The sequence below is a fragment of the Cylas formicarius genome, unplaced genomic scaffold, assembly GCF_029955315.1.
Source record: "Cylas formicarius isolate icCylForm1 unplaced genomic scaffold, icCylForm1.1 PGA_scaffold_5__7_contigs__length_24384050, whole genome shotgun sequence".
NCBI lineage: Eukaryota > Metazoa > Arthropoda > Insecta > Coleoptera > Brentidae > Cylas > Cylas formicarius.
In genome coordinates, this window is record NW_026844341.1 from 4456898 (window position 1) to 4470814 (window position 13917).

At 34.6% G+C, this 13917-nt stretch overlaps 1 protein-coding gene across 1 annotated transcript in view; it reads left to right on the forward strand.

The window, feature by feature from the left end:
- Window positions 1-1173: 1173 nt before the first annotated feature.
- The window catches only part of LOC132702444 (uncharacterized), a 73529-nt gene continuing 60785 nt past the window's right edge, over window positions 1174-13917 (forward strand). The window contains exon 1 of the mRNA XM_060671057.1: window positions 1174-1250. The gene's annotated coding sequence lies outside the window, so the exon portion shown is untranslated. The remainder of the gene's footprint in view (window positions 1251-13917) is intronic.

Sequence of the window (13917 nt, forward strand, 5' to 3'; positions counted from 1 at the left end):
AGAGTGTAGAGTAATAACACTAACAAACTGCTTACGCTCAGGCAAAAAGGAGCCTATCCAGTTAAGAACAATATCTGCAATCCCATACGATTTCAACTTGATCAAAAGAGTGCGGCAACCAATACAATCAAACATTCACAAAAAATCCCAATAGGGCACTCTAACGATTCCAGGCTTTTCATTACACTTCCGCTGTCAATAAAGATGACATTCCATCTAAATTGGTTCAAAAAAAGTATATTATTGCCTTCAAGATTCATATTCAAATACTCTATAGAAACTCATTATTATTGTTTATTTCTGATTCAAAAATTTGGAATGCTATCACTATCCGAAAACTTCTTGTTTTTTATTTTCGTATAATTCCTCTGCACTGAAGGGTACTAGAAAATTTCTGTTATTCTTCGTATTACTCTTTCGGTTAACATTTATGTGAGAGTTGATTATTGCACTTTTTGTTTTATTTCTTTGTGTAATACTATAAAGCTCGAGAGCGTTTTTAACAGTGATGGTATTTCGTTTCAACTCTATATTTGTTATGTTCTTTTTTCTATCTTATACACATCAGACAAACTTGATTTACGTTTGTACGTTTGCGTAATGGAAAATGTACCTCAAAATGATACAGAGCAATTTTATTAAAGACCTATGAAAGTCATGTATTGGGATTTTGCCTAAACATCTTTCGTGTTCTTTTGAATTTACTTTCGACGTATCCAAGTCCGACTCGAAAAACAGTCCTGCAAAAATGTTGTCTATAATTCCTTCACTGGTGCTGGTAACCGAGTGGTATCTGAGGAAATAAATTAAAGTTTGCGGCTATTGTTAAGGAATGTACATTTAAATTATGTTTAGGTCTTATTTTTAATTGTATTTTTTTCTCATTATTGGTGACAACGGGAGGTTACAATATACAAAGTTTTCCTTTTTTTTCTTCGGGTTATTGCAGTACTTTGTTAATTTTTAAACATAAGTAGCGTACAGAACTGAGCGCAGGGATCCTGCCCTAATTTCACGCCGACTCGGAAGTACGAAACGGCAGACGCGAACGGCGTACCGAGCGAGTAGCCCGGGTTTTATCAGTCGCGATAGTTTCCCTGTTTTTTTTTCATCTCGTCGGAAAACAAGTTTTCCGTCCATTTTCTTCCGTTTAACGTGCGCGAGGCAAGAATTGAGTAATTGAGTAACCTTCCAAACGGCACAAGCCAGATCGATCCGCCGGCGGAACGACAACACCGCGTGGTTTGCAGGTAGGATCCACTGCATTTTAATCTCTCCTGTACGTTTTTCTGAATAGCTAAATTTCGGGTTATAGTTTGCTTCAAAGGTTTATAAGATTTTAATCGGGATATAATTCTCCCTACAACATTTTTCATAGTTTCTGCATTTACATTTTGGTCCTTCGAGCCGGATTTTGGTCCCTCATCGATGCACAGCCGGTTCAATAGGCTGTGCGTCGATGAGGGACCAAAATCCGGCTCGAAGGACCAAAATTTAAATGCGGATCCACTGCATTTTAATCTTTCCTGGTCGTTTCTCTGAATAGCTAAATTTCGGGTTACAGTTTGCTTCGAAGGTTTAAAAGATTTTAATAGGGATATAATTCTCCTTGCAACATTTTTCATAGTTTCTGCTTTTACATTTTGGTCCTTCGAGCCGGATTCTGGTCCCTCATCGACGCACAGCCTATTGAACCTACAACTGTCCCTGGCGAGTTTAAAATTAAAATCTTCAAAGGGTATATTTCCGTTTGGTTTGTAAATAAAATTTAGAACACCAAAAAGTTTATCGAAAAAAAATCTATATCTATATATCAGAATCAAAAACGTTTCTTAGTCAATTTTGCTTATATTAATATATGATAATAGCGAAATGCCCTGTTTTACTTTTTAATAACTTTTTCAAATACCCTTTACTGAAGAAAATGGGTGTGTACCAATTTATTAAGCACTTCACTCGGTCGATAATATGACTAATGAGGTAATTGGTTAATGAACTTCAAAGGGATTTCAACTTCCAGCCATTTACGACAAAAAACTAATTGTGAAGTACTTTTCTGCCTCGCAAAATTTGCCGAACTTTCCACTGCTTTGAGGCACTAATGAGCACTAATAAGTTGTAGTTTAAGGTCAGATATCCTCTTATATAGTGAGGGGTCTGAACCACTGCCAATTCCTTCGCTTTATTTATTGTTCATGACCCTAAATGATTTAAAATCATTACCATAACATGTTTTTATCTAAATCTGTTTGTAAATTGGGGTAAATCAGTCTTGTCAGTTAATTTTCTCTTCAGATCACATGAAGTTGATAACATGTGGCTGGATAATTTCGACACTATCAAATAAGTAGGGATAAGATATCCAGAATAGCAGAAAAAATTCGACGACTTTAAAAATTAAATTTCAGTATCGATCGATTTAGACAATTTAAAATGTAAAATTTTTCACCCTGTATATTTTTCAAAAATTATCAAGAATAAAAGTATTTGGAGCCGTATCTTCTGCGTCTTCTGGTTCAAGAATTTTTTTGGTTTTTGAAAAATGATATTTTTTGTAGGCCCTTGCACACACGATTTTTAATTTTTTTTTAGAATACTTCCCGACCCCCAGCCATCCCATTTTCAACAGGTTTCGTTATGGGGCAAAGCTACATATGTGCCAAATATGAAGTCGATTGCCTCAAATTTCGGACGCTTATCGTGTTTCATAGCAAGGTCCAAAAAACAGTCGAAGTCGATTTCATCGATTTTTGAAAGTAACAAAATTGTTTTTCTATTGAGCTCCGGCGGACCACTATCACTATAATTGTATAATATATAAAGCGTCTTTCAAGTATTAATGAAATGAAGTTTGTTACAGGCTAGATTTACCCCAAATCAGAACATTGATTTTAGTTAAATATCTAAGTTTAATCCAGCAGTATCAATTAACATAATTCCAACAGGGACAAATAATAGGCATATATACAACTATAAAAGGGATAATAATTATTTTCATCTCCTCTATATTCCAGCTCACGTCTCGTCTTTCCTTCTCGTCCATCTAAACACAAATGGTGCATGCGCCAGTAAAACACTAAAAAAGAAAACAATAGATATAAACAAACGCAATTAAGGTTAGAACTTTCAAAGTCAAAGTAAAGGAAAGCAACTTACCTATGTTGTCTATGTTGTCATGCTGCGTTGGATTGATGGACTTGATTTGGCATTTTTCCCCAATAAAAATCATCTTTCATTCACGAAAACATTTTAATCGATCGCAAGCCAAATGTCAATCAATAACGTTCAATTCGTCCGGAAGTGACCAGAGTTGCGACCGTCTGTCATCGCCAGGGAATATCGAATCGATTCGATGCTTTTCCTCGACCAATGAAATCTTTTTGTGTTTTTTGTTATTTTCAATATTAAAAGAAACAAGCTCGTATCGGGCTCTTTTTGATCTAGAACGCTAACGCGGATATAACCCATCGGAGTTTCGCACCCATATTTTAAGGTTGATTCAGTTGTTATCACGTTTTGTGGATTTGAATATATTAGGTAACGCGAATTTAAACAACTCCGATAACTAGCGAGGAAGGCCACTAACAACCTGGTAAGCATGTTATACCACTCATCTTGAAATTTCACTTTTTGTTCCCTATCACATGGTCTCTTCTGGCTCGGCCTGATGTAACTGGGTACTTAGGGTGGTTCTGCTTCCTTTTAGGCCTTTTATTTTCGGGCACTATAAATGGCCCTATCAAAATAATAAGCACTAGTTTGTTCGGACATCCAGCGGCAGATATTTGATTTTGTCCATACCTCCAAGAAGGTCGCCTAAGGTGAAAAGTTCGTGTCTCGATGACCTTTGAAACTGAGGACCGTCCACTCCAGAATATTCTAGACAGTCATGCTGTTTAACATCCACCAGATGAAAATAGAGCAACAGCACTAGAATTTGGTATTTCTGAGTAATTTACACTGTTTTAAAGCGGGCCCTGGCTATTTCTGCCCTGGCCACCAACTGGGTGGCCAGGGCAAAAATAGGACGAACTCCTCAACTTTAAACAACTTTCGAGTAGTGAATCACCGAGTCAATTATAGTCTGGCCACCCTTAATTTAATAAATTTGAAGTTTATAGCCGAAAGTTTAAGACACTTGTTACATTTCTAATTATAGCTCGGGATATACTAAACACCCTGTACAATAGGTAAAAACCTTAAATACAAATGTTTTAGCTGTAAATGTGGGTTATAGAACCATATGAAAGAAACTGACAACTAAAGTACAGCCTTCTAACTTTTTCCAATTACTATTTTAAGGGGACCCAGTTTTTTGCGAATACCGGACACACTCTGTACAGATTTGCCCCCCAATTTAAATAGGTTCCGTGAGGAGACTAAACACTATTCGCTTTCCAAATTTCAAGTCGATGGCTTCAAATTTCGGACACTTATCGTGTTTAAAAGCGATGTATGAAAAACAGCGGAAAACGGCGAAAAAAAAAATGAACGCCAAAGGCTGATCGCGACTATTTCCTATGGGATTATGTGTCCAGTGGGCTGTTAAAAAGGAGCAAAATATTAGCTGCCTCACTCAAACTGTTCGGAAGTAATTCTCGTTTTTATTTAGCGTCGGCAGAGAGCAGAGGTATGACGCTCCGTTGTCGAGATATAGGTTTCGTTGCCAAGTACTTATACTTTCAAAAAGTGTTTCGAAAGTAACTAGTTAGTTGAGACCCATGCAAATCGAACGGAAAAAAGAGCTAAATGAATCTGAGAGTAATCCCCCAGAATCCTGCTTCAGGAAAATTTTTATTATCCTCATTTTAATTCCTTTGTAAGGAAGCCATTAAAATTGCGGCGGCAGTGCAAACAGCCTTAATGTTTTAGCGATAAAAATCACCGAGTGCTCCATTATGTGCCCGGGATTTTGTTTTTCGTTCGTTTTTTAAGTAAGCGGTTGTGACTCGGTCCTCATTGAGATCTCTCTCAGAGCAGGACCTGATAGATTCGACCTATCCCTATAGGCAATTCTCAACAATTTCAAAGTTAAGGAACAATGAAATTACCCAACCAGATCATGAGATTTGGCTACCTCTGTGCCAGTATAAAGGAACTGGTGCACTATTAATCTGTGTACTGAGGTATGTGGTATTTATTTATTTAATGTTTGAATTTAAATGTTTTTCATATATTTCTTGTAGTTTGAGTTCAACATTTTTTTAAGTTCTTCAGTGATTTGCATTCTAAATGTGATTTTTCTGTGTGAAAGTTATATTCTAATTTAAATTAGTTCGAGTAACAAAATCGATCCAAATTGAACATATGAAATAAAAAGAAAACAGGGTATTATGTTAAAAAAAATTAGTAAAATGATATAAATAGATACCATTTATTTGATAAATCATTTGTCAAATGTCATTCCAGAAGTCTTTACTAACACTGACAACAGGAGGTAGTTTTGAAAATAATGTTGAAAGCCGAGTAAAATCGGGTGATGTGTTTATCACAAATCATGTCAGAATCAGTAATATGAGAAAGGACTTTTGGACAAATTTGAGTTTGAATAATTTTTGATAGAAAAGATGGAAAAACTAGAAACTATTGATAATAGGTACTCGTAGAAAGTTGTTACCAAAATTTCCCAAAGCGTAATGTGTTCATTTGACATATCACTAATATAACCGGACCTACTTTAATATAACTGAATTCATCTAGAATGCGGCGGCTTCACGACTCCAGGCAGAGCGAAATGTTATACTAACATTTTAACGCCTTTCTTGAAGAGAAACCTATACATTTTACTTATTAATATATATCCCGATATACCGATTTTTTTCATCAAGCGCGTCTTAATATGCATTATACAGCCATCTAGTAAATTTATGCTTTTGGGAAGGAAAATTTCCTTCTAGCCAAAAAGTTGAAAAAATTATTCCATTACATAAAAAAGGTAGTAGAACAAGTATTGATAATTACAAACCAGTTATAGTTACCATGGTTTTCTCGAATTTGTTTGAGTACGCATATTTGCAACGACTTTTATTGTATCATGAAAACTATAAAATAATCTATATGATATATATAATCTATAATCAGTTCGGTTTTCAAATTTGGAGATCCTCCATACAAGCAGTTACTTTATTCTTAGAGGTTATTGTTAATTCTATAGAGTCCGGCGAGTGCGCTGTTATGGGATTCTGTGACCACAGCAGGATATTCGATTGTTAAGATCACGACATAATGTTATGGAAAATATCTTGCAATGGTATAAGAGGTCCTCTATTGAAATTTTCGGAGTTGTTTTTATCTTATTGGAAACAATATGTTAGCCTAATTTATAAAACAGATAGTGTATGCACTTAAATAAAGTCGAAGTCGTCCATTGTAACAATGGGCGTCCCTCAGGGCTCTGTATTAGGACCAGTACTTTTCCTCTCGTATATTGACGGTTTAAAGAGATTGCTGATGACTTTACGATATTTATGACGAGTAGGTGTGATTCATGTCTGGAAGACAAATGTAACGTGGTTTTGAGTGAGGTGAACTCTTGCTTTAATGACAATAACTTATGACTTAATTAACAAAACAACATTATTTATGAGATTCCATCATAGTCAAAAGCCACGTAGAGACCTTTCGTTTCATATAAATACTGAATATTTTCGAGCATGATGTATACTTTCTTGGAATATTCGTAGATAAAAATATGAACTTAAAAACTCATTGTTCTTCTTTTGGTTCAGAAACGAGCCATAAGCTGTATGGCCGGTATTTCCAAATATACTTTATGTAAAGCCTATTTTGAAAAAGATCAATAATTTAACATTGTATTATATATACATGTTTGAAATGTGTGTTTGTGTGTTTCAAAATAAATCACGTTTTGTGTTGAACCGTAATTTGCACTCAGTGAATTCAAGACCTATAGACGACTTTAAAGTTTCTTATATAAAATAGTGTAAGTGATGTTTTTTATTTTGAGCTTTTAGCGAAAGAAATAAAGATGTTTCATAATTTATGTGCATTTAAAAAAATGCCTGTACTCAGTAGAAGAGAACTTTAATTAGACTTTTTTCTTCCTTGTTTCTAGATTACTGTTTGTAGTCTAGGGTTATGCGTTATTTTATTTTATGTTTTTGACAATTTCCTATACAAACAGTTTCTTCGTTAATTTGGAAAATAAAGATTATCATTATTATATTGTCGAAGGTCTTAGTTCTGTCCTGCATTAGTTCGTTATTTTTGAATCCAGCGTGCTTTCTATAATTTTAATTGAAAAGAGCTTTCTAAAGTATTAAGTAGGAAATGGTTTTTCGTGGGTGGCTATTAATTTGGACGACAATTTAAAGTGCAGTCAACCGCGAAATCTACTCCGCACTTTCCGAAATGCATTCTTATTCACCGCGTTTTACTAGCGTTCGGATTACTTGGCTTAATTGTAACCATTGATGGAAAAACCGCAAATGCACAAGCTACTAACCACTCTACCCATTTCTTTTTCAATATCTATAAACGAAATTTGACCGAAACACGTATAGGAAAGCTACAATTAATAAACTACTAATAATAAAAAAAAAATAGGAATATAGTCAAGTCGATGGCAATCATTCGGCTAAAACACTGCCTGGTTATACTGAAAATGGATGTAAACTTGTGTGTGTGTGTGAGTGTGTTACCTATTTTTATTGTCTTAGTTTATTTAGAATTCAAAGTAAAGGCGACTTTATGCAACTTAACACCCTCATGGTCTCCCTAAGGCTCTGGATTAGTGGGTCGACTTCTCCATTAATTTGTTCCGTTATTTTATTTTTCCGAGGTAAATGCTGTTTCTTGCAGAATTGAAAATCTTATGACGCGTTTCTTAAAAACAATTTACTTCAAAACTGTTTTCATGCATACGTTTGTAAATGTTGCTTTTGACTTGCTTAGACTCTCTACATACTACAGAAGCATGCATGTGATCATGGAATCCATTGCTTGGTATGGAAAGTCTTTAGAAAAGAACGCACAATTAATCAAATTAATTAATTGAAATATATTTCTACTCTGCTATATATTATGAAAAGCAGAGGATTATATCCGTCAGAGAAGTTTTATAGCTTTGACGTTAAAAGTTTATATGCCAACGTGCCTTTTGGCAAACAGTACTTCACTACAACTTGAGTGAGGGATGATGCTCCTGAAATGCTGTCTACATAATTCTTACTTTATGTTATGCCCAAAAAAAAAAAGCACAGAAAACAAAATTTTAATTCTTCCAAAATGCAATTAAGATAAAACACAAAAAATACCGTGGTTTCTTCACACCTCGATAGCCGCTCAAAAATATTTTGAATGTACCCCTGCGGTATTTCTTCTCATTTTCGAAAAAGTACATTCTGAAGTCAGTCTATGGTTCTTATTGGTCTATATTGTTGAATCTGGCATCCCATATGGTCCCAGACATGCTCAATCGGATTTAAATCAAGGATTCTTGTGGCCAGTTTATGATAGTAATGTTAACTTCGTGTAGGTTTTCGGTAAAAACGAATTTGTCCCTTATATAAGTCTGAAAAAGGATTACTTCTGTGCATCCGTTTTAAGATATGCCTCCTCAGACCTTAATTAACCTTCCGCCAAAACTCTTGCTCTGCATGAAATTGCACTGATAGTGTCGTTCTCTAGGTCGCCTATACACAGGTATACGTCTATCTGAGGCACCTAAAAGGAATCTCTCAACTGTTTTAGATGTTCCTTTTTAAATTATAACGTGGCAACGTTCGTTATACATAATTTTTAAATGTATCAGAAATTTATAATCGGTGAAAATATGCACGAAAGGCAAACTAGACATTGCGAGCTTCTCATCGCAGAACCTGTTTTGAGCATTGCTTTTCTTATCAGGCCCCTAAACTTTTTAATAAACTCCCTGCTGATGTCAGTGGTGCTCTATCCATTTCTGCTTTTAATAAAGGATTAATTAACTCTTATTATTGAAAGGTGGTTAAACATCACCAGTTTATTTAACACATAGTGGGCTCCTACTTATATTTCCCATGAAGATTAATGCAATTTTGCATGGATTGGAACCAATCTTTGCAGTAGTTTTTCCACTCTGATTGAGTTAGCGTTTCTGAACGCATCAACCGTTTGTTCGGGCATAGGGCATAGCACGTTACCACGTAACATTTTTTTAATGTACAGGAAGAAAAAGAAGTCATTAGGTGATAAATTAGGGATGGCCCGTCAATTCGATGTTTTGGCTGGTGCAAAATTCCTTTGTTTCAGTTGATGTGTGGGAGCTCGCTTTGTCACGATGAAGTATGATTGGTCTCTTTTTTCGACGACTTCTGATAAACAAATGGTTGTGTACCATTCAGAAATGACCGTCTTACGTTGCTCTAATGCTACTCTAGCTATGTGATCTGTAATACCCAAGAATCAGGCAACCATTTGCTTCAATGTGCAACTTTTGTTCAATTTTGTTCTTGGAAGAGTCGTACGGTCGATTACTGTTTTGTTTCAGACCCATAATTCGTCACCTGTGCAGATGTTATAGACCCATTTTGAAGTACCACGTTCACATTTGTTCAACATTTCCTTGCAACAATCGACACTAGCCTTTTTTGAGCGTTTATCAAATTATGCGAAAACCAACGAGAACAAATCTTTTTTACGGCCAATTTTTTTTAAGTACCTGTAAAAAAATAATTATTGTAGATCAAAACGTTCTGAGAACATTTATGCTAAAAATATTAAATTTTTCAATGCAAATGTCAGATTGCACCTAAAACAAGTCCGTATTGGCAAGGTCAGAAATATAAGTAGCAGTTCTCGTATAGTCGGTACGATTTGCGATGGCATAGTCGGTCATAAAACCAAGAGAGAAGGCTTCTGCTTCTACTTGTATACTAAGAATAGCAAAACCGACCGCTTTACCTGTCTGTGTTCTATTTTTGCCTATTACTGCTCGGTGATATACACTCGACAGCACCAATTACAGTTGTTTCCACTACAAATTTTTGAAAAACTGTTGCCAAAACTCGAAAGGTCGTCTATAATTATTATGGATAATGCACGACATCATTCTATATTTAGAATTGGCTGCGCAGTAAGCGGATTAATGACCCTGCAGCTCTCCAGACAGTTACCAAAGAAAAATGGATCAGTTGTATGACACATACAGAAAATATAATAAAGGAATACTGTGAAAAAGAGAAAACACTTGATATAAGGGTACCACCACTTGTAGATGAAGGATAATTTTTTGGTAGTAGCAGTTTCAATTTTGGCTCTGATGATGAAGATGTTTCATCGTAAGCACATATTAAATATGGTTTACTTGTATATTTACTCATGGCAAATAATATTTTATATGGTATGATATATATTTTTGTTACTTTTCGATTTTTTTTGGTATTGTTTTAATTTTTATTGCATGTACAGAGTTGTAGGACAATAGTTTATATAACAAGTTATCATAATATTTTTATGTAAATTCCCTTACTTAAATATTCGCATATCAATAAGGAACACCCTGATCTATTATTACATAGAAAATACATGAATTAAATTACTAAATTAATAAATGCCAAGTACATCCGATTCTGTCTCTCTTACTCCCAAGTAATAAAATCATGATCAGATAGACATTTATGGCGGAACGGCATCTGTTGAAGCATAAGTGGAAGCGAAATGAACAATTTGTTTTATCCTGGCCGGAATTTTACTGCCGACTATGCCATTACAAATCGTACCGACTATATATTTTTGCTCCGTTGTTTCTGTTTTCCAAAACTCCGATGTATGTATGATAATCTATGGGCAACTATGCTAAATACCGCCACTGGACAATACTCTATACACTTAATTTTATAATTATCGAAACAGTCAGTTTACCCTGCATACCGCAGGTAAACGAAGACTTAAGAAAAATAAAAATAACTCAATCGACATGTGCGGAACAAATATATCCTTTAATATTTGTAATTGTGCTCAGAAGGGCTCCTTAGGGAAATAAATCGACTGTCTGAAACGGAGAGATTTAATCCCTGGCTTTGAGATTTTCATTTCTGCTTGCATGCTGGATCGTATGGATACGGCCGGTTGGTTCTGATCAGCAAAGTGGTTTCACAAAGATAAACGCCCAAACTCTGCTGCTAGCGGTTACACAACGAGTCCCCATGGATAAGAAAAACAATTTTCGCGACCCAAACGTTAACAAGGAAAAAAAGAAATAATAGCTCTTATCAAAACACCCGGTGAGCCAATTTAAAATATGCAACATGAAATTAGGTGTGGTGAATGTTATTAAAACGTAAATATATAAAAATAATAAAATTTTCAAATATATACACCAAAATTAAACATCACTACATTTAATGTGGACACAACAATAATATCACTTTAGTGGACCAGAATTTTTGAAAATACCCCAATGACGCGCGTACTGAATTTCACCTGTCTATTTTAGCTATTAGAATGTCATTAGTTTCTCTTAAAATAAAAATTATTCTAACAATCTCCAATCATTTCTAAAACAATTAAATTTCTTGTTATCCTTTATAAAAAAATATTAGGAGACTGTTCTTTATACTTTTACAGTTTTCATGAAATAACATAACATCCCAGCACCGACAAACAATTCATATTAAAAAACAACACTGCAAAATTGTCTGTTAATAAATGAATAACAAACTTTTTGAAAAAAAAATAGGGCATAGAAAGTAGATAAGTTGTTGTGTCCTCCACCTTGAATCATAGACGCCTCAACTCTTTTCCTCATAGTGCCTCACACTCTTTCAGGTATTCCGCCATTGTGTCAGGAAACTCTTATACGATCGTTCAGCTCTATTACTGTGTTGTCTGGGATGCGATAAACCAGACATGTAAGATGTCCTGGTTATTAAATGTGTGATGTAAATATTCTCTTACTACAACACTAAAGTGAATTGGGGAGCCGTCATGCAAGATTCAAATTAAGTTCCTAATTAAATATGACACTTCTTCTAGCAATATTGGCAAATCCTCTTCTAAAAATCGGCAATAATTATATCCACTTAGCTTTCCTGGCAGGAAAAAGGGTGCTATTAAGTAATTTGCAACAACTCCAACCCAAACTGTTTAAATTCTACAATTGTTTTCATTCTACAATGGGTTTTCATCGCCCCAATATGGTTATTGTGGAAATTTCTGATTGCATTTCTGGAAAAGCTAGCTTCATCTGCAAATAGTATTTCTTGGTCAAACAAGGGGTAATGCTCAATTGTGTCCAAAAATCATTGACACAAATTAACACGCAAGGAAGATGTAACGCATGGACTTGTTGAATATGAGAGGGGTGCAATAGAAAATCGTGCAAAATTTTCCAAACTAAAACGTGCGAGATATTAAGATTATTTTCAATTTTTCTAGTGCTAAGTTCTGGATTTTCATTAATAGAATTTAAAACTGCTTCATCAATTTCTAAGAGTTCTTACCGTCCGACGGGCTCCTTTTAAACGATCATTTGCCTTCAAAGTAACGGTTTCAGTCAACAAAAAACAAAATGTAGGGTTAGTAGCCTAGTTTTTTTTTCCAATTGATGTATAATACAAAACACTATCAATTATCTGACATATAAGCTTACATCATATTTTTTTAAATGGAACATGTGTTTAATAGAATATCTTACTCCCATTACAATGATGTAACACACTTTATAATTTAGAACAATCGTTTTTGACAAATCGGCAAAAATATGAAATTTTTTTATAATTTCAACGAGTGCCCCAACTGACAAATAAAAATTTTTGCGTTTCACGTTGATGGTTGAATGATTGCCCAAATCATTATTGTTAAAATGGATTTTCGGGAATTTATCATCCGTGAAAGGAGTGAAATGCTTGAAGTATACTTTCTGAATAATAATTTATCAAACTTTATCCAGAGCGTCGAACTCCTTTAAAACAGATATATAAGGCTGGCAAAGAAATTTGCAGAAAACGGTAACGTATTAAATGCTAAAAAGGTATGCCGGAATCATAATGTTTTAAATAAAGAAATTAAAGCAATCATATTAGGATTCTATGAAGCACATCCAGTTTCCTCTATTACTAGAGTATATGAAGAAACAGGTATTTCCCGGGAATGAATCCACTCGGTTATATATAATGCATTTAAATTTCGTAAAACTCATAAACTAAGTGCAGGACAAGGTCAAAGGAGGATACAGCTTGGATTTTTTAAATAGACATAGTGAGAACAATAATTTTTTGAAAAAAAATTTTATATACTGATGAAAGTTCGTTCTCTATAAGAAAGACAAGATAGACAAAATACGCGATATTGGTCTTTAAATCAAAAATTAACTGGCGATCATTATTTGCAACTCTTAGAGCACCAAATAGATTAACCCCTAAATATATCAGCGCTGATTATATGGCAGCCAGGTGTCCCTCCTCCCAATGTCGTGCAAGTTAAAAATTTTCTTAACATGGAGTATCCCAGGGGTTGGATAGGATACGGCGGAACTATGGATTGGCCAGCCAACATCCCCGACTCAACTGTACAAAACCCCTTGTAATAATGTCGTGGAACTTCGGCAAAGGATTTCAGAGGCGATCAATCAGTTAAAAGATAATCCGGACACGTTACTAAATGCAAGACATATAATTAGCTTGAATGAGAAATGTGTTCAGGAAGATGGTGGTCACATACAGCGGTATTTAGAATAGTGAAAGAATTTTTTGCTTTAGTATGTCTTGTCATTTTTAGTGTTTTTGTTCTGCTTTAATTTGTAACTAATTATTGCCGATGCAGTCAGTTACTGCACTCCATGAAATTATATAAAAATTTCCTATTTTTGCCAATTTGTCAAAAACATAATTAGATATTCTATTTAACACATCTATAATATATAGGATGGTCAATTAAAAAAAATGATGTAGGCTTATATTTCAAGATAAAGTGAAC